The sequence below is a fragment of the Amia ocellicauda genome, chromosome 1 (assembly GCF_036373705.1).
Source record: "Amia ocellicauda isolate fAmiCal2 chromosome 1, fAmiCal2.hap1, whole genome shotgun sequence".
NCBI lineage: Eukaryota > Metazoa > Chordata > Actinopteri > Amiiformes > Amiidae > Amia > Amia ocellicauda.
The window spans coordinates 33,305,944-33,328,619 of NC_089850.1; positions in this window are offsets into that span (position 1 = coordinate 33,305,944).

Sequence of the window (22,676 nt, forward strand, 5' to 3'; positions counted from 1 at the left end):
AATATAATTTAGATGAACACCGATTTCATTTATTTAAATGTCTTTATCAACACACATCACTTTGCACCATCTGAGCTGCAACACATTCCAGCTCCACCAAAGGTGTTGCCAATTTAGACAGAGCCTCATTTATTTGGCCACTTAATAAAAACTTGCTGTACTTGTAAAGCAACTAAAGTCAATTGAAACTAGGGTAAAGCCTGTGTTCAGAATGAGCCCTAAAGCATGGGCAGCAGGAGCTCAAATCTAGGTTTTGCTGTTGCTTTTAGGTGGCTGTAAATTGTCAAAGTACTCAGAGGATTTGAATATTTATATTATAGGGCTTGATGCTCTGATGGCATTTAATCATTATATAATAATCAACCACTCTAAAACATCTTCTCAATGCCAACATGTAATTGTACCAAATCAGTTTTGCTAGTACAGTTTTCTAAGAGCCACCTCACTTGTTTTGGAAGTACATAGAAAATGTACTGACATCTTGTCCTGACAATTACTGACACCCCAATATATTAGTGATGTGTGGTGGAAGAAAATAAGGGTAAATTGTTCTCATTTCCATAATGAAAACACAACATAAATGTGAGACATTATTATATGGTATTTTCTCTGAGGTGACTTTCCTACCTTCCTTCTTGCAGACACTAACTGATGTTTTGAGATGCTTTAATACTCTCATTTAATTCACAATAGATCCCAAGCCAAAATAACCCACTAGACATTCAGGTGGGACCCTTTGCTTGCCCAAATTTGCTTCCTGTGATGCTGGAAGTCCAAAAGCCCACAGTTTATTTTTTAAGGTTTAGGATACCACCAACACTTCTGTAGTAATTCTCAAAAGAAGACCTCCACATAAATAAAATGAAGTGTTCATATAATTTTTAGCTTTTGCACCTCACCCTCAATCTCTGCTTAAATCTCTGAGAAGAGTTGTAATATGCTGCTTGACCTCTGTATTTCTGATACATTAACTGGTACTTCAAAATCGGCAGCTGTCAAGGACATGCCAGACATTTCTGTTTCAAGGTTCTTATCTATTTTGCTTTGGATTTTTTTCTAGTGCTTCTGACTCCTGCTGTTATAAACGTATGGCTATTTTTTTCATTCAGTTCTTCTGAAAAAAAAAAAAAACTATTAAAAAACAAAATCGATTTCAGCAAAATGACTGTTCCCTCCTGGGTCTGATTACTTTATAATCACTTATTACCCCAATTACAGGGATTTGTGTGCTATAAGTGATCAGTACCAATACCAGCTCCCCAATTAAAATAAATAACATTAACTTGGCAGACAAGGTTTAACATATGCAAGCCTTCTGTATCCAGCAATGTTTCCACAATTTTAGGCAAAGTAATCACAATGACTGGTTAAAGTTTCCTCGAAAGGCAACTAAGTTTAAATTGGCGTCGTCATGTAACATTATCACACTAAATCGTTTCCCTCACTAAGAGAATCACTAAGTCTTTTCTTTAAATCTCTTTTAATTCATACCTGAGGTCAGTTATTCTATTATTAAAATCAAACATACAATCCTAAATGGAGGCAAACACAAACACATCAAATTAATGAATACATGGATCAGCATTAACTGTCTTTTAGTTTAAAAAAAATCTATGCATAAATATTGATATACAGTGAGTTAAAATAAATAAAAGTTATTGCAATAGATATGGTATTACGGAATGTAGGCAATTGATTCTTGTACTGTTTTTTGAAAATTTATGCTTCTCTTTTCTAAAACAAGAAACGTATATAAGCTGTATTACATTAGTCCAACCAGTAACCATATAGACAAAAAAATCTGTGTCATTACTACTTATGCAGCTCCATCGCTCCTAGAACTTGCAGGTCTTTGCCAACAGTTGTTGGTACTCAATTTATGGTTAATTAAGACAAAATATATATTTGTTCCTCTAAATACTATGTGTGTATTATACTTTCCAATTATTATTAGTTAGTTAAGCATCATTTAATTGCTTGTTTGTTTCTTTGTTTTAGGATTTGTTTATTGATTAATAGTTCCTAATAATTGTGCGACCTACAAAACATATTTTTAAATGCATTTATTGAATTGTATTTTATACTTGTATATGTATACTTTTTCATTCAGCATCTTACCCCCCCACACATGTGCGCACACACACACACACACACACACACACACACACACACATACATACAGCATGTGTATATGTATGTATATTTAGATCGATATGGACAATCTGGTATAATTCTCACTGCACAATGTCTGAAATAACTACAAATTGCATTGTTTGTACAATACAAGCTTTTTCCTTTCCAGATATTTACTACATCCACAATGCTTTTGAATTTGTCATATTGAGTAAAGTATCAGATAAACTTGTCTTTGATGTCCAGCAGGTGAGCCTTACACTAAGCATTCAATCCAGACCCATAAGGAATCTGTTTCTTGTCTTGCTAATTCATACTTAGACTGCCATAGGAATTGTATAAATTGTTTGCTCATCCTTTACTTAAAGGCAAAAATGAGAAAACAATGTTTTTTTCCCCAATGTAATGAAGCTTTACAAATGTTACTGCAGGGTAGGGTTGTCAAATATACCGATACTTCGATACTACCGCGATACCAAATTTCAGAAACGGTTCCGGCTATGCATTCGGTAATATCGACGTATCGGAGCAATGTACTTGTATAGCGAAAATTGTGCGATTGCGTCTTTCACTTTACAAAAAAAAAAAGCTTTTTTTTCTGAGCAGTGTCACCAACCTCCGTGAAGTTGCCACCCCATATAATTAAATAATCACCAAAACTATTCCATTCATTTGTGCTGTGTTTGTGCTGATTTGTGCCGCGAAAATGAACGTTTGTGCTGGTTTGGTCTTTGCAATATTAAGCATTCTTTTTTGGGCTGTGTGACGTCATTCTCCACCCCATGTTGTCCAAATCGCTCCGAACCGGTGTCATTCGTTTGTGCTCGATTTGTGCCGGTTTGTGCCGTTAAAATGAACACTTTATCTATTTCCATTCCTTAGAAATAACAAATTTGATTCGGGGCTGTGACGTCACTCTCCACCCCATGTTGTCCAAATCGCTCAATTTGTGCCGGTTTGTGCCGTTAAAAGAAACCCTGTAACTATGATCGTTTCTTAAATATAACAGAAAAACTTGTTTTAAGAACAGTGACGTCACTCTCCACCCCATGTTGTCCAAATCGCTCCATACCGGTGTCATTCGTTTGTGCTCGATTTGTGCCGGTTTGTGCCGTTAAAAGAAACAATCTAAGTAATTCCCTTTACATAGAAATAACAAAATTATCTCCCGGATCTGTGACGTCAGTCATGCATTTACCCCATCTCGTCCAACGCACTCATTTTCTGACTCGTTCGTTTGTGCTCTCGGTGCGGGTTTCTTACCGTCGCTGTCATTTTTTTTTATTGACAGTTTGATCATTGACAGTAACTTCAAGCCTCAAATCCAAGTCACATATGCCCTGTATCTGTGCTCCTGTAGCACTTGTTTGAATTCACCTCGTGTATATTGGTACTTAATATAATGTTGTTTGTGTTCTGGTCCATCGCTGAACCAAGTATTACATCTCGTTTATTACCATCATGTTTTAGGAGTTTATTCAAAGTAAAAAGTAGACTAACTTTACCTCAGTGAATATATCGTTAAGGCCACTGCGTTTTAACAACCGTTTGCTCGATTAGTTAGCGTGTGACTTGATACAAGTGCAGCTTATGTTCACAATGGTTATTGCATTATGCAAGGACGATGTTGGAATGATTGGACAGGATAAACAGTTTCATAAGAAATGGACATAGTTGAAGCTTTTTCATCTTTGCATTTGAAAGTATACACAAGCATTGGGTGTTGTCTGTTCTTTGTTCCATCTTTAAATAGCAATGCTGAAAGCTGCATTCTGCTTGATACTTTGATCTTCAATATTGATTACATGTTGAAATTTAAACATAACTAATTACCAAGTTATTTGACATTAATGATATTTCAGATGATACTGTGCTGAAAAAAAGAAAAAGAAACTTACAACAGCATAAAATGATTTTTTGGTCTTAACTGGTCTACCAGCCTTGTCTTTGGCTGGGTTTAAAGGGGTTTGTGCACTTTCCAAGTGATCAGACTGGGAAACCAGGTTAAACCAGCCAAGTAGAAAACCAGCATAGGTTGATTTCATATGGGTGGCGTTATTTCATCAAACTATTACTTTTGGCCGGGAACTAAAACGCGTCACCCGGGGAGGGGCGCAAGACGAGGCAAAATGATAAAAGTAGCCGCACTAGCCCCCTGAATTTCGGCTGTTGAGCATCAGGACTCTTAGGGCTGCAACACCCCCGAACTACAAAAACACCTCTTCCAAGATTTTTTATCCAGGGGTCCACACACCAGTTGCAGCAGAACAGTACAAAGGGATGGGTTTCAATAATGTAATACAATTATTTCCCACGTTTCATACAAAGGTTAAAAAGAATTTAAAACAACAAATAAAATACTGAACTCGTCCACCAGAGCTCCCGGACCGTCTTCCACTCGAGCGGTAGGCGAGCCTCTTGATAGAAATCCCGCCTTCATCCGCAATACCTCAAAAACACAACAGAAGGAGAACAGAGAAAAAAGAAACAGCCAGTCGAGTACGAGGAGCTCCTAAAAAATTGCAACCGCACAGCCGGCGGAGCAGCAGCCTCCACTTCCGTGGCTGGTACTCGGGACAGGGGCCCTGATCTCCAGTGTCCCGCCTGCGCCTCCGAGCCCATGGCTGCTCTGCTCCCCTCTGGAAGCTCTGCTGCTCTCGTGTAGAAGATCCAGAGAAACATAAGAAGCACAAAAGGTTGAACAGCAGCTCCCACCGCAAGGGACACAGGGGGCTGCCCGAAATCGCTATTACCGTCCGTCTCACTGGGCCCTTGGCTGAGTTGCGGCGTGAGAAACAAAATGCATTATAAAAGAGCGCTCAAAATAAAAATAGAAAATACAATAAATGCGAGAGCGAGTGGTTTTAAAAACGTGAATACGTGCAATCAAATAAAAAAGAAAATAATAGTGAAGTAAATAAGTAGTCCAAACCAAAATAAAGTGCTCAAAACGAAATAATGAAAAACAACTAATAATAAATAAACACAACGTGCAAGTCCCAAGGGTGACACAGGTTCCCGGCCAATTGCTTTACACTTCGTTATAACCGATTTCTTATTTTTTTATTTATTTCTCATGCAGATTACCATTTAATTAACATTTATATATTCATTACATTAATATAAATTAATGAAATTGAAAGCTTCGCTATTACCTGAATTTGACATACTTTCAAAATACGTCGGTAGTGCAAATAGGCTAGCCTAAGACACAGCTTGCCGGTGGTTTCACAATAAATAAACTGTAGACTATCAATGCCGGCTGTATGTCTGTATTGTATGTCGGCTCTTGGCCGCCTGGAAAAGTCAATTCACAAACTTGTCAATTGATGCCTGGATCATGGTTTTGTCCAAAACCAAGTTAACTTTTTACTAACTTGCATGAGATTTGTCTAGCTATCAAATTAAGACTAATCTATGTTTCGACGTTTTTAGTACCATGGAGACCCCTTATAACGATCACGTTCGTCGTTTTATTTATTTTTCTCCATATGTTGAAATGTATGTAAAGACCCAAATGAACACTATTAGCGGAGTACTTGATCACTATAAGCAAATTATTTAAATAGCATTTGTATAGGAACGATTCCGTCCCAAGCTTTTTGATCCATATAAGCGGTTGATCGCTATAACCGTGATCGCTATAAGCGGTCTCCACTGTAAAATATTTGAAACATAATAAAACACACCTCACCTGTACTTGCTTCACTGTTTATGCAGCTTTCTCTGAGAACTGCAAGCAGAGATGAGCCTAATTTGAAGATAAGAACTTCAACTATGTCCATTTCTTATGAAACTGTTTATCCTGTCCAATCATTCCAACATCGTCCTTGCATAATGCAATAACCATTGTGAACATAAGCTGCACTTGTATCAAGTCACACGCTAACTAATCGAGCAAACGGTTGTTAAAACGCAGTGGCCTTAACGATATATTCACTGAGGTAAAGTTAGTCTACTTTTTACTTTGAATAAACTCCTAAAACATGATGGTAATAAACGAGATGTAATACTTGGTTCAGCGATGGACCAGAACACAAACAACATTATATTAAGTACCAATATACACGAGGTGAATTCAAACAAGTGCTACAGGAGCACAGATACAGGGCATATGTGACTTGGATTTGAGGCTTGAAGTTACTGTCAATGATCAAACTGTCAATAAAAAAAAATGACAGCGACGGTAAGAAACCCGCACCGAGAGCACAAACGAACGAGTCAGAAAATGAGTGCGTTGGACGAGATGGGGTAAATGCATGACTGACGTCACAGATCCGGGAGATAATTTTGTTATTTCTATGTAAAGGGAATTACTTAGATTGTTTCTTTTAACGGCACAAACCGGCACAAATCGAGCACAAACGAATGACACCGGTATGGAGCGATTTGGACAACATGGGGTGGAGAGTGACGTCACTGTTCTTAAAACAAGTTTTTCTGTTATATTTAAGAAACGATCATAGTTACAGGGTTTCTTTTAACGGCACAAACCGGCACAAATCGAGCACAAACGAATGACACCGGTTTGGAGCGATTTGGACAACATGGGGTGGAGAGTGACGTCACAGCCCCGAATCAAATTTGTTATTTCTAAGGAATGGAAATAGATAAAGTGTTCATTTTAACGGCACAAACCGGCACAAATCGAGCACAAACGAATGACACCGGTTCGGAGCGATTTGGACAACATGGGGTGGAGAATGACGTCACACAGCCCAAAAAAGAATGCTTAATATCGCAAAGACCAAACCAGCACAAACGTTCATTTTCGCGGCACAAATCAGCACAAACACAGCACAAATGAATGGAATAGTTTTGGTGATTATTTAATTATATGGGGTGGCAACTTCACGGAGGTGTAACACCTTACACCTCAGTTGGCAACAAAGAAGAGACAGCCGGCGTTGTAACCAGTGGACGTATTCCCGGTCCCAGCGAAATCGAGGCTCTGGAAGCATCAGTTGCGGAAGTGCGATAAACAAACGTGCGTCACTGTTGTGTTCCTATGCGTGTGAGCGATTCCCTTCATGACAGACATAACGCTCTGTCATTTCACAGATTTCAAGTAGACAAACACAAGGAAAGCCCGGATTATCACAATTCGCCGAGACATTGCACATCTTTTCTGTAGTATTTTTGTTCAATTTGGTATTAATTGGACTGATTACATTCGGTGAGCTCTTAATACTAGAATCGCAGATATTTCGTATTAAATACAACAACGGCAACCGCAAAATGCGTCTCCTTTATAAAACAGCTGTGTTACGAAAACGAAAAATTAACATTTTTACATATGAACATCACACAACATTTTCACGGTAGAAACACTGCATTCACATTGAAAATGTATTTGTATTTTATTTTTTCTAAACGAGCGCATATAATCATGGACAAACTAATAATACATTTTACACAATACACTGTGAACTGCTGTAGAAATTGGTATGCACATATGCTAGCAAACATACCATAAAAAAAAACACTTATGAAAGTAGCATAACATTAAAATATATTATGCAATGTGAAAGTGCTTTGAAATGGGTTTGACTGTGTATACAGCTGCATACATCAATGCAGGAGGCTGCGGTGCATTTACCACAGACTGCATTTCAACAGCGCCAAACAGCGCCAATCCGGCAGTGTCTTTACTGCGTGTGCCCTGTGCGGCGCTGCGTGAGCGGCATCTTCAGTCCCGCCAACAGCCGTCTCATTAACGCTAACGCCAGCCGCACCTGACACAAAACAATGAGCGCATGATCAGACAGGGACTGACAATGCATGGATCCAGAGACCTGGGTTTGCAACGAGATCAAGAGTGAAATCCACAGGAAAGTTAGAAACTTGCTGAGCCGATGAGAGGACAGGCAAATGAGAGCTAGAGCAGGTGTGATTCTTCAATTGTGTATATGTTGTGTAATCTGCTAATAAATACATAATTATAATAATATATTAATATATGTGTAGACATGTACTGTTTCAGCCCTCAACACGATACACATTATTTCACAAAGAGTTCATTACAAATCCCAGATTGTCGGACTTTATTGTAAGTCTAGCATAAACTGCAGTTCGGCGGCTGAAATTTGTAGTAACACATAAGAACACATAAGCAGGAGAATTTCACATACGCAGAGATATTTACTTTTGTATTGCAAAAGCCGAGTAAAATATGCGGCTATGCAGTTCTAGTGTCCAGTGAAACATAATTGAAAAATAACACGTGTATTTACAAAACAAATATTATTGATTCAGCTATATCTAAAGGCATATTCATAATATAGGACTAGGTAATGCTGCTCAATTTCGTTTTTTTACTTTCTGGCAATCTGCCAGACATGGCTTTATCTGTTAAAACGTAAGTTACACAGTATAAACGAGTTACCTTTACTATACCCAGTATTAATATTGTTTAACGGGTTATGTATGGCTCAAGACTGTGTAGATATATTTGCTTGTTATTTACTGTATTCTTTTTTTGGTCTGTATAATGTGTGTTACTTGAATGTTCTGTATATCAAATAAAAGGACATTCAATTCCCATATGGAACACATTTTCAATGTATTATAAATCTATGCAATCATAATGCAGTAAAACATAAAACATGAATGTGCCTATTGACTGTTACTACAACAAGCCAGATTAAAACAGTCACGGAATGCTCTGTGTTATGTTGGCTAAAGAAATTACCAAAAAGTATATGAGTGTAATTAGCTACCTGCACTCTATGGTTCTGAAGAAAATGCTTGAATGGTTACTGAATTCTGGAAAAAGTTGTCTTAATACTATGATACTTGTGTTTACTGCTCCGGCCCATTTTATCTGTAGTGAAGATTGTGTATCTTTATGAAAAGAATGCTAATGTATGTTGTGTGTGCAGATTTTTTATTTTTTATTTGTGTGGTATCGAATTTGTATCAAATATTGTGAAATTGAACTGGTATCATATTGAACTTCAAAATTCTAGTATCATGACAACCCTACTGCAGTGTGCATGAAAAAAACAAAAATGGGAATATAATGACTGTGTTCTGGGTACACTGTGTTGAACCACATGTACCACCACTTACTGTATGTCCTCTTGTTGATAATTAGCTAGAATGTAATGTTCAAATGTTCTGGGAAATGATTACTATAATCTTAAAAATGTTAAATGAACACAGTTTTCAGAATAATACAATTTGGTGTTTTTACAGAAAACACCACCTGGGCATTGAGTTTGATTTCTAGCCAGGCTACTATTGTATTATTATCCATAATAGATTTGTAGATTTGGAAAAAGATACTCCATATAATGTAAGGTCTGTGTCTTAAATAATTAATAATATAAGAATGTGACTTTGAGATTTAATATGTTTTGTATGTCTTGTTTTGCATTGTTTATGCAAGAGGCTGAATACTTTTGTCTTTGACTGTTCCTTTGTCAAACCGATATTAATGATAATGGGCATCCAGAAATCAACTGTGGGCTATGTTATAGTGAACTGAGAGATGAAAGGCCATACAACCATCAATTTGGAAGGCCCTCTAAAATTGCACCCAAGAGGCACGCTTACCCTGAAACGCATTGTCAACCAGGCAGACCCTCTCATCTCAAGGACCTTAAAGAAACCTTTAATGTGTCACCAGGGAATAATGTCACTACTTGTACATATCACAGGACTTTTACATACCAGGAAGTAACATTCGAGAGTTTTAGCATATGGGCTTGAATAATTCAAGTTGCATTCAATGTTGTAGAATAACAGTGATATAGAACTGAGATTATAATGTCTACATGCTCCTTTACTGCTGGTAAAAGGGCGATACCTTAATTAAAGTTAATTAGAACCTTCTGATTGGGGCCTTGTGTTTTACACAGCATGTCAAATCACCTAAAACATAGGGCCCTACTCATAATGGATGCATGGGACATTGGTATGGGCATGGCATGTCAATAAATTCTTCCCAAAACTGTGATTAAACACAATATAATAGAGTTTCTAAAACTTCACTTCAACTACAGCATTTAATATTGTGATAAGCCGGTCACACACAAATAACTGAAGATAAAGTAACAAGATTGTTAATAACATATACATAAAAATGTCTGACTGTCCTCTTGGTGTTTGATAATTCAATCCTGGCAAACGCTCAGTGATTGGAATCCCCAGACTCCACCTACAAGCTATTCTAGCATGATTGTTTTCTATACTGCTCATACATGACTTAAGCGCTTTAGAGCAGATATATTTCACAATGTGGCATTTTGACTCCAGTACCATTCAAAATAGGACCAGTATTTTATTTTGTCCTCTTAGGTCTCTCTAGTCTGCCCTGGATGAATGCTGACATTTCTGGTTGCCTTAGAAACAAGATTGGTCTTAACTTGAATGTAGTGCTGGCAGTGTAAAATCGAGCTGTTTTTACTGGCATCACAGAACATCCAAATCAAAACAAACGACACTCAGCAAACACTCTAACTGTGCATTCAGAGCATGCTGTCAGGCACTGTGAGAAAGCTGGCCATGTTTAATGAGTAAGTAACATGCATAGCCTTTTTCATAATGTGCTATATTTGGATGATTAAACATTGCCTATTATTATGACTTTTGACCATTAAACGGTGTTGTAGTCTTGTAGGAGCATCTCTGATTATTTAAAAATAATAAAAATAAATTAACATCCTCCCAAGTCAAGAAGTTGTTCAGCCAAAGCAGTGGCATAGGCTTAATTCACGACAGGCTCGTCCAGGCTATGGGACACACCCTGCACTCAAGCAAAGTGCTTTAAACAGTTGCGCCACTCACCAGGCCAAAAATATTGAATGCAAATCTCTCCATTGACTAATTGTAGCAATATAATTACATAATTATAGTTGAGGATAGAGTTTTTTGAAACATGTTTTATTACTTTTGGATATGGATGTAAAATGTCTGTGGTCAGTTTGTTAATTTAGTTTAGTTTAGTTTGTTAATATTTTGTTGTAGTTTCAAATCTTCGGATTGTAGATTTCAATTAGCCACATTTCGCCAAACAGTGTTTGAACACCCTGAAAGAAAATCTAATTATATGAGTAGCTTTTACTGTTTGAGGGTTTGCCTTCTGCCTTTTCATGGCAGGTAATGCTACTCAGACTCTGGGCTAATATATGTGTACCGTATAATTATGTAGCTTACTTATGGACTGAGATATTACTTCTACAACATTCTGTAAAGGTTGGGTCTATATTAAAATCATTATGGATGGTAAAATTTGAATATCTGAGATAACACAACTCTCAGAGTCTCTGTGGCTCATTATGTCAATTTCTATATGGTCGTGTCAGGGAACTTGACCCAGAAGCCTCTATGCATTATCGTTACTTGTCTTCCACATTCCAATACAGTTTTTCCTGTTTGTTTTTCTTTGTTTTTGTTATGTGCATGTGTTAGACTAATAATACCATTTGGTTTGGTTTTCATAGTGTACAATTGAACCACACTGTTTCCAACAAATTATAAATGAGGGAATGAAATAAGAAAAATGAAAGACAGCAGTAGCGAGTATTCTTGATGGAGAGGGAAGCATAAGCTTGAGGCAAGATAGAAGTTACAAATTGGCTTGGTGTTCCTCAAACTGTTGGTAGCAGGTAGTGGCAAAGCTAAGGAAGGCACCTATCAATCCTGGTTGCTAGCTGTTGACCATTACCTGTCATAATTGACATGATACCACTAAATAACTCTGTCTGCCAACTGAATCATATAAACATCAGCATGTCAATTGTATGAAAAAGGTTGGGCTGTTTTAATTCATCCCAAGGACAGCATTATTCATTGTATTGAACAAAACACACCATAATAATTATTACTATTATAATTTTGTGAGAATAAAAGGAAATTCTGTCTTTGTATCATTTACAAGAGGCACAGTTCAGTTAATAATAATACAAGTAATAATAATAGTGTCCCATTATATATAGGGATCTATGTTTTAGGTTTTCATTGTTCAATATCCCATATAAATCTTTTCAATTATACATCTACATATTGTGGCACTGTGTGGGGAAAAAAACTAAAAACTTTTACAGTGAAAGAAAAACACAGTGGAGGAGACACTATGGGAAAAGTTGATGTAGATGCATACAATACAATATGCCTGAACAGTGAAGCGAGACAAAAAGAGACTAAGCACACTCGTGAGCCCCAGTGCATGAAGCAGAGCTGAGAGTTCAACAAAAGGTCTTTGTGATATGATCTGCAGGCAGGGGCGGTGTCGGGCAGTGCTGGTGAGAACAATTTGTGGGTTTTCAAGAAACAGATCTAGATCGTAGGATCAACAGGTGTACAATTGATAGGTAAGTTTCGAGGAGGTAGCAGAAGCTTGTCGGACACAGTGCAGATTTGATGTTTGCAATAGAAACTGGTTCCACCACAGATACAGCAGGGAGGAGAGGAAAGCACAACCAGGTGGCTAGCAGAACACCCATGGGTAACACCACAATTCTTAGCAACTGAGGGGAAGAAGAAAAGGGCATGTGGAAGTGGAATTTGGAAAGGCTGAGTTTGAGGTTATGTCAGTGAATCCCATAGATGATGGCTAAGAGGCCGTTGCATATGTGAAATGGAACATAAGAGGTATTGTAGGAGAGCAGCCTGAAAATTGTTATGAAGTCATGAATAAGAGAAGTGGGTGCTGTAGGAGAACAGGACAGATTATAGCATCAACCCTAGAGGAACACCTTACAGAAAGGTTCATTAGAGCAGTGCAGGCCATGCCTCCAAACCTGTCAAATTTAGTAGCAAGCTAGGAAGAGTTGAGACAGACAAGTGCTTGAAATTCAAAGGTCAGGGAGAGGGGAAGGGATTAGAGTGACATTAACTGTGTCAAAGTCATGAAGGATTAAACAACATGAAGGATAGGTAGAGGTGAGAGGAGCAGTCTCAGAAGTGGTGGACAGTGAGAGACAGCACAGGGCAGTTTGCCTGGGGTGGTCAGGATGGAAAACAGATTGGACAAAGCTTTGTTCAAGGAAGATGGACAGTTGGTGGGAAACCTCCTACTCAAGAGCTTAAGAGGAAAAGCATAAAAGAGACTGTGGTTTGAAGGAAATCAATGGGGAGAGTAGACAGCACTTGGTAGAGGCTGAGGCAGGAGGAAGTGGGTAAGATAGACAGTGGGATAATAGACTGGCAATGGGAGTGTTTGCCAGCGATGAGGACAGATTAAAAAAGAGAGCAAAGAGCAGTTCTGCGGTTGTTTCCGCTTACAGCTCATTGCAAATGGAGTGCAAACCTATCACAAAATGTAGGTTCAGTTCATCCAGTGATTTCAATCATGTGATATGTTTTTGAATGGGGTTAGCATAAACAATCCTACAGTGTTTATTAGGGCTGGGCGGTATACGGGGTGGTCAAGTGGGGACACAGGGACAATGTAGTGGGTCCATCTTTATGTAATCAAAGGTGGGTGGGGGGTATTGTTATTTTAAAGTTTTCTATGCTAAATTGAATAATTTACTAATTACCGTGTCATTTAGTCATAGCATTTAGCTACCAATAAACTTGATCGCGTATCCTACAACTTGCTGGGACGGCTGCTTGAGATTGTGCTGTCTGACATGAGACGCATGTGATCACAGAACACCGAATGAAGCTGTGAACAGCATTGTCAAAACCATAGATACAGAATTCTGTATCGAATCTTTAGCATTGTCAATGATTTATTAAATAATTACAATTATTTAAAAAAATATATAATGTAAATCTATGATGCACAATAAATAAGTTGTTACTTAAATGATTGGCAATTCTATTTGTTAAAATAAAAACTAAAATAATATAAAAATAATAACAAATTAAGTCATCCAATTACATCGATTTCTGCAGTGTTTGTGAAGAAAGGCTACCAATGGGATCGGCTGGATCCTGCAGATCTGCGCAGATCTGCACTGCAAGAACGCGACTACTACTACTCACTTCACAAACCCTGCAGAAATCGATGTAATTGGATGACTTAATTTGTCTCTGCGCAGCTGCGCTTCTCAGCGCGCCCCTTGTTTTGGAGCGAATGCGCCTCAGACAAATATCGAAAATAATGTGTATTGTGTGTTGACATAAACAAACAAAAGTGATCAATGCACAATCAATGAAGACGAGATGGAGGAGAGCAGTGTGGCTGAAACTTCACAGCAAAGTGACCCCAGTGAATCTGTCCCGAAGAAAGGTGCGTTGTTGATAGTGTGGACATGATTTGGTTTCAAGACAACTGACAGAGAACAGGAAACGTAATTCAGTGTCAGTTGTGTCATATTATTTTTGCTTTACGAACAGTATAAAATGGCCATTAATAAATACCGTCAACAAATGTGGAAAATACCGTGATACTGTGTTTAGGCCATATCGCCCAGCCCTAGTGTTTTCCTGTAGGTTTCAAAAATGGTTTACATAAAGAGTTGAAAAAGCATGAATACCAACTTACTTTTAAAGGATGAAAATGTATTAAGCATTCCTAATTAAAACACCTAATTACTTTGGAAGAGTTTTTACTTATGAAAGCACACAAATACTCTTATCTCCTTTCACAACTTACACAACTCTTGAAAGCCTAATAGAATCTGTGCCTTATGTAAGTAATTACCATGTTACAGAAATACACGTTTTGACATGGCCAGTATATTAGTCAATCTAAATTTACACAAAGTCACCTTCTGCAAAATACCTTGAAGCATGAAGGACAGCAGCATAAAGCTGTATTGATGGAGAGAGAGCAGATAAGCTCAAGGCGAGTCAGATCCAGATGGAGCTCACAAATTGGCTTGGTGTTTCTCAAACTGTTGGTAGCAGGTAGTGGCAAAGCTGGGGAAGTCACATATCAATCCTGTTTGCTAGCTATAGCATTACTACACTTCAGGATTATTTTATGAGAGCATATAGTAATCCATACCTTTTATGGTTGTTCCTTAATGAAATTATTAAGTGATGTCTAAGAGACTTAGGGAGACCATATATAAAATAAATAAAATAAATGATTGGAAAGCATAACCGCTGTATTTGGTGATATTAAATAAATACATTTTAATTTATAATAAGGATGATTAGAAGTAGTATGTTTTTGTTTTTTATACACCCTTTCTAAAGTTGTTCACAAGTTATGTGTGTCTGTGTATCTATATGTGTATATCTGTATGCATATACACGAGAGAGAATGCATACATACAGTGAGGGAAAAAAGTATTTGATCCCCTGCTGATTTTGTACGTTTGCCCACTGACAAAGAAATGATCAGTCTATAATTTTAATGGTAGGTGTATTTTAGCAGTGAGAGACAGAATAAAAACAAAAAAATCCAGAAAAATGCATTTCAAAAAAGTTATACATTGATTTGCATGTTAATGAGGGAAATAAGTATTTGATCCCCTATCAATCAGCAAGATTTCTGGCTCCCAGGTGTCTTTTATACAGGTAACGAGCTGAGATTAGGAGCACTCTCTTAAAGGGAGTGCTCCTAATCTCAGCTCGTTACCTGTATAAAAGACACCTGTCCACAGAAGGAATCAATCAATCAGATTCCAAACTCTCCACCATGACCAAGACCAAAGAGCTGTCCAAGGATGTCAGGGACAAGATTGTAGACCTACACAAGGCTGGAATGGGCTACAAGACCATCGCCAAGCAGCTTGGTGAGAAGGTGACAACAGTTGGTGTGATTATTCGCAAATGGAAGAAACACAAAATAACTGTCAGTCTCCCTCGGTCTGGGGCTCCATGCAAGATCTCACCTCGTGGAGTTTCAATGATCATGAGAACGGTGAGGAATCAGCCCAGAACTACACGGGAAGATCTTGTTAATGATCTCAAGGTAGCTGGGACCATAGTCACCAAGAAAACAATTGGTAACACACTACACCGTGAAGGACTGAAATCCTGCAGTGCCCGCAAGGTCCCCCTGCTCAAGAAAGCACATGTACAGGCCTGTCTGAAGTTTGGCAATGAACATCTGAATGATTCAGAGGAGAACTGGGTGAAAGTGTTGTGGTCAGATGAGACCAAAATCGAGCTCTTTGGCATCAACTCAACTCACCATGTTTGGAGGAGGAGGAATGACCCCAAGAACACCATCCCCACCGTCAAACATGGAGGTGGAAACATTATGCTTTGGGGGTGTTTTTCTGCTAAGGGGACAGGACAACTGCACCGCATCAAAGGGACGAAGGACGGGGCCATGTACCATCAAATCTTGGGTGAGAACCTCCTTCCCTCAGCCAGGGCATTGAAAATGGGTCGTGGAAGGGGGTTCCAGCATGACAATGACCCAAAACACACAACAAAGGAGTGGCTCAAGAAGAACCACATTAAGGTCCTGGAGTGGCCTAGCCAGTCTCCAGACCTTAATCCCATAGAAAATCTGTGGAGGGAGCTGAAGGTTCCAGTTGCCAAATGTCAGCCTTGAAACCTTAATGACTTGGAGAGGATCTGCAAAGAGGAGTGGGACAAAATCCCTCCTGAGATGTGTGCAAACCTGGTGGCCAACTACAAGAAACGTCTGACCTCTGTGATTGCCAACAAGGGTTTTGCCACCAAGTACTAAGTCGAAGGGGTCAAATACTTATTTCCCTCATTAACATGCAAATCAATTTATAACTTTTTTGAAATGCATTTTTCTGGATTTTTTTGTTGTTATTCTGTCTCTCACTGCTAAAATACACCTACCATTAAAATTACAGACTGATCATTTCTTTGTCAGTGGGCAAACGTACAAAATCAGCAGGGGATCAAATACTTTTTTCCCCCACTGTAGCTATGCTGGTGGCATTGTACTCTGACCAGAGCAGGAAATGTTTCTAATGTGTAAACATGTATTTTTTGCTATATTTTTAGTTTGCTGACTGTATTTTGTAAGTTATTTTTTATTTACTTTTGTGTATTAAGACTTTGACACATTTACATTTACTATTAAGGCTATTAACTTATAATGCTCTCTAGTTAATCAGCAGCTACATTCCTGTGTTCTTTTGCTAAAGTGACCTAAGTGCTGGAAAATAATCTTAACTTGCTCAGTGTCATTAGTAGCTGGTTTTATGCTTTGAGGTCAGAATACCACTAGAGTTAACTGCATTGTTAGCTTCATTATCTGAAATGTGAACTCAATACACATCCCAATCTCTCACTCCCATTAGTCTCTGGGAATTGTAGGTCATGCCTTTGAGCAAATGCTTATAGAATAGTGTAAGTAAGCCACCTGGTTTTAATCTCAAAAATAAACTCTCTTTTTTCAGTTCAGATATACCCCAAAAGGCCTTTATACACCACAAAAAGAGCTGCCTTCTAATAGTCCCATCATTGATAAAAACACCCTGTTGCTAAATCCTGTCTGCAGGCTTTCTTAATGCGAGAGACCTATTTTCTTCCTCATTACAGCGCAGATTACAAGCACAGGTGTATTTTCTTTTCTGATGGAGGTTGTATTACCTGGTTTAGTTATAGTCACACTTCATTTAGGGTTTAATGACATATTTGATTTTGTACTTTTCTGGCAAAACTGAAACATCCCAGCTTTAGCTAATGTTCGTAGTCATTGTTAAAATGTCGGACTACAATTTATTACAAATAAAAATGCTCCTGTGAAATTACCCAAGCCATTGCTTATTGCATTTGGGTTCTACTGAGATGTTATGCTACACTTAGATTTGCAGCATGACCGTTTATATCCATATTCCTATTCACCTTTTATATGATTATAGGCACCACTAAAGCATATTTGATAGCCAGACATGATAGTTTTCATATCTTTTTCATTTGATGATTTTCTCAAGTCTTCTGAGAAACATGAAAGCAATGAGAATGAATGTCATCAATCATATGATTCAGTATTCACTACCATATTTCAACGAGTGAAATAAAACAACTTGCTGATATATGGGATGGAAGAGTCAACTGCATTTTCAATAGACAGTAATACTCAGAATTTATAGTTATACTTTTATGCTTTATGCTATGCTTTATGCATCAATTACTTCCTATTCAAATAAAAAATGCTCAAATATGGAATTAATGATTATCCCGTAAAAATGTATACGTCAACACACTCCTTCAGATATACTGCAAAGAAAACAATTAGCTTAGGCTGTTTTCATCCTGTGGAAATTCAATCAGGTGGATTATGTAGAATGTATACCACTCAGGAGGCTTACAGCAGCCTATGAAAGTACAAGCATAAGCTCTGAGTACACACAATGTCCTCCTGCGGTGCTTATCTCAGGGCAGAGTAGTAGGTTAAACATCATTAAGATTTCAGTTTTTCAGTACCAGCAGCAAGAATATCCCATTCAAGCACAAAGCAAGCCATACAAGTAGCACTTACACAGAATGGTCTGGCTAATATACTAACTTATCCCTAATGATCCTCCTCCAGCATAGAGTTTGATATTACCAGAAATACCTACTGTTAGAGTTAGACAGATAGCTAATAATTGACAGTGTTTGCATCTACATGGTCTGTTGACTCCACTGTCTCTTGAACTGGCACCACCCAGAACACTTGTCTTCACTGGGAAAGAAATGTTAATCTTCAGTTAACATTAATTGGTCACGTACCTTTAATGTCCAGTAATCTTGTTTACCTTGATTGCAACTCCACGCAATAACTATAAAATAAAATATGTTTAGGTTGATGTCACTAAGAGAGGTAATGGATATGGAAATGTGCAAATCTCTACTTGGATAAATGTATACAACTTAATTGGCTGATAATGCTGGGAGGTGGGCAGCATCCGATTTTCTTTTTCTCACTTTGAGTTGTTTCGATGGATATATGAACACCATTTCTGTGATATGGAAATATGTATATCCATTTCGTTGTAAATAAACTCTCTGGTGCTATATGTGCTATATCTGTGTTGGGAATCATTTGAGTAAATGTGTGTATATCTGTGATTGCTTAATGGAGAGGAGGGACCTTTCAAATCAATTTTCTTCTGGTGTTAGTACTAATTAATGGCACTAATTGATTACAAAACTGGTGGGAATGGATAGGTCTGTTTATTGTTTCTGGCATGTTTCCAGTTTCCTGTTGTAATGAGATTGCACAAAAAATGAACCTGCTACAGACATTTAGTTAAAATGCTCTTTGAAGTGTTACACAGCTCTGGAAAAAATTAAGAGACCACTTAACATTGATTTCTGAACTCGGAGTGGTCTCTTAATTTTTTCCATAGCTGTATATTGGAAGCCAAAGCTGAACACTAGTCTTCTTAATGAAATTGAAAGGCCCAGTGAAATATTACCACAGTATAACTGGAGATTACGTGTATTGCAAGTCTTTATAATACTGTAATTTAGGGCAAAGGATGGCCATCTTTATGAGTTCATGATGAGTTTTACATTTACTTTGACAATGTGTTAACATACCTTTTTCGTGTATTATGAATATTTGTTAAAACTTATAACAATTCATTTATAGTAAATAAATAATAATAGAAAATGGCCTTGGTGTAGAATCTCAAGCCAAAATTAGTGGAACATATTTGTTTGCCTTAAAATCATGGTATAATTGACTTTTTTTTCTGCACCTTATGGAGAAGGTGGGGGCATATGTGTTTTTTTTATAAAGTTGTTATTCTTCTTGGAAAATTCCATTCATATCCACATATGGCTATAATTTCTTTATACCAATCTCCACCTGAATTTGATAAAATGATTCTTAGTACATAAAAAATGAATAATTAAGTATATAAAATAGTAAGGTTATCCTGATATTTCAATTGCCCATTGCAAAATGTATTTTATTATGACACAAGTATGGCTCATCCATTTCAAAATGGATTAGGAGACCAACAGCCTGGAGGAGGGACTGACCAATGGCATGTTCCTTTTAGTATTCCATCAGCACTGTTTCAAATTTAGATTGCAGACTTTAATTGACAAGGAAAGAGGCGAACAACAGCAACGTTGGTGGGCCTGTGAAAGCTAATACAAATGTTTCTATTCCAGAGCAGCTGCAACAGTAGTGGGAGATCTTATTCAGTTAATCACTGTTGCTGTCTCTTACATTCACAGTTGTGCCTGTTGTAGCTTCAATAAATTGTGTCTGGGACTAGTTTAGGCCTCCACAGACTTCTAGGAGCACTAAATCTACTTACAATAAGTGGTAGCGGTATAAACTGTCAGGGCTGTATTAACCTACATGAATTAGAGATGGTGGTGTTAGTATTATTCTGCTACACTACACACAGTGCCAGCAAATATCACCCTTTGCAATGTTCTTGGATATAGCCTCACTCTCGTTTTCTCATAAGTAATGAGTGTTGGTTGCAAGTGAATAAAATGTTACTAACTTTAAGTAACTATGATTTTTTAAAAGAATCATAATCCATTACAAATCATTGCTAGTTTACTTATCCTCAACCAATTTGGTAAAATACAGAGCAAGGCATTGTTCTGTGTTGACAATACATGCCAGCAAAGGCTTTGAAAGATTCAGCAGTTTATTTTTCAAGGTTTTGTTGATAAAATCCGACATTTATGCAAATCACCTTCCATTGCATAGTCTGCAGGACAAGGAAAGGCCATGCACTGAACAAATCCATGCACATTCTTAGCCGCATCATGTGAATAGGACAGTATTGTGTAGGAAAAGGAGATGTTTTTTAGTTACATGTAGACTTTACTATTGGAATGAGAGCTACAAAGATTTTGAGTCTGTTGAGATTTTGAGTCTGTTGAGTTTTCTATGCTACCACCATCCAGTGAACCAGCATCAGTTGTTCATGTTTTTGCTTTTGTTTTGCTTTGCTTCCTTGACATATTGCAGCATTGTAATTACAATATAGAATTTAGTCATTTAAATTATGTAAATAATAATAAGATATAAATCAATCATCATAGCTTTCAATACAAGTAAAATAAAAAGTAAAGAACTGTATGATTGTCAATATGGTAAGCATAAATACATAATGCTCACATTTATTCCAACCCTGGCAATTACTATTTTGTAATTCCACTTTGGCTCCAGTCCTGGGGGCCTTGTTAGAATTGAGGGATGGCTGAATTCCAAAATATATGAGGATATTGTACTCAATAGACCTGGCACTCCTTGTCTAAGAGTTCAAGCATGGTCACAAATGGACTTTGATTATGAATTGTGAATACGGTTTGAAGCACACATCCAACTCTACAGCCAAATGCTTAAGGGACCATAACATGAACATCATTGATTGGCCACCACAATCTCCAGACATCCTTCTGCATCCCCTGAGAAGTTGATGAACCTATCAAAAGGCTACTGGAAGTGTTGTCTTCTCCATATTGTCAAAGCTAAAGCTGATTACATGCAATACATTCAAACATTGTGTATTTTGAAAAACTATTGATCAAAAATGCTACTGATACATCCAATATTGATAGCTATACAATGTGTCACATTTTTATTTATTTCAGCAAACACCTGCATTTCAATTTTGTTTTATTGTTTTGCTAAATGTGCTTTTTCTTACTCATTATCGGGGGGTGTGAATGAATCTGAAAGCACTCATTGTTACAGTGTGATATGGACCTATACATGAGCTGCACTCTCACTACTGTATATAAATATGTAAATTCAAGTCAGGGAGATTAGGCCGTCCGCTGTCTGTCTGTCTAAATTCATGAAATATAGAGGCGAATTAAAATGAAAGTTGCTTCTTCCCTGTTTGCTGATTTATGGCATTTGACCTGCAATTCTCATGGAGTGTCTGCAGAAAGAAGTGACTGGCAACCAACCACACAACAAATGGTCGGATGTCATCAGTCTGCCTGGAAAGAAGCACACTAAAACAACTGAACTGCTGCGCACTAGTGAAAAAACTAGGCTGAGCAAATCATTAAAATTGAGGTAATTAGTATTAGAGTTCAGCTGATGCTCTCTCATCCTAAACATGTATGAAAGAAAAAGTCTAGGCCATGTACTCTGAATGTAGTAGGCCTCTATTTCCTCTTTTGGGGACTTTTATTTATCATTATTAACTAATCTCTGTTACTGTGCTAATTGTACTGTGTATGCCTACTGCTGTTGCTTCTGTATTCCAGTCTCCTTGTTCTAAATGTAGCTTCATGACTATTTTTATATAATTTATATTTGGCCCATATTGACCAGAAGGTGGAGTATATTATAACCAGTGTATGTTAAATGATATGTCAGTGTTTATTATTATAATGCAGCACCATTTTGCACCTAATTCCTAGAAGTGCCTGAAATTTGTAGTTATGTATTATGGGTAATTTATTATACTCAATTGACAATATAATTTCGTTTTATTTTATTGGTTTTGAAATTAACTTTTTATCTGACTTTTTTTTCCCCCCACTGATAAAAGCTTAACAAAAAAGAGCTATGTGGTATTTCCATTAGTCTCTGAAGATTATATCTTATTCACCTGTTAACAGGCAATATTCAACCTGACCTTGACAAGTTGCTTTTTACATTTAATTGGTGTTAGGGGAAGAAGCTTTGCAAGGATACGCTTAAGATGACTATTTAGAATCTGCAGTGGTCTAAAAAACACAAGTGAACTGATGTATGGTCTTCGTCGGCTGGATGACCTTAGTGC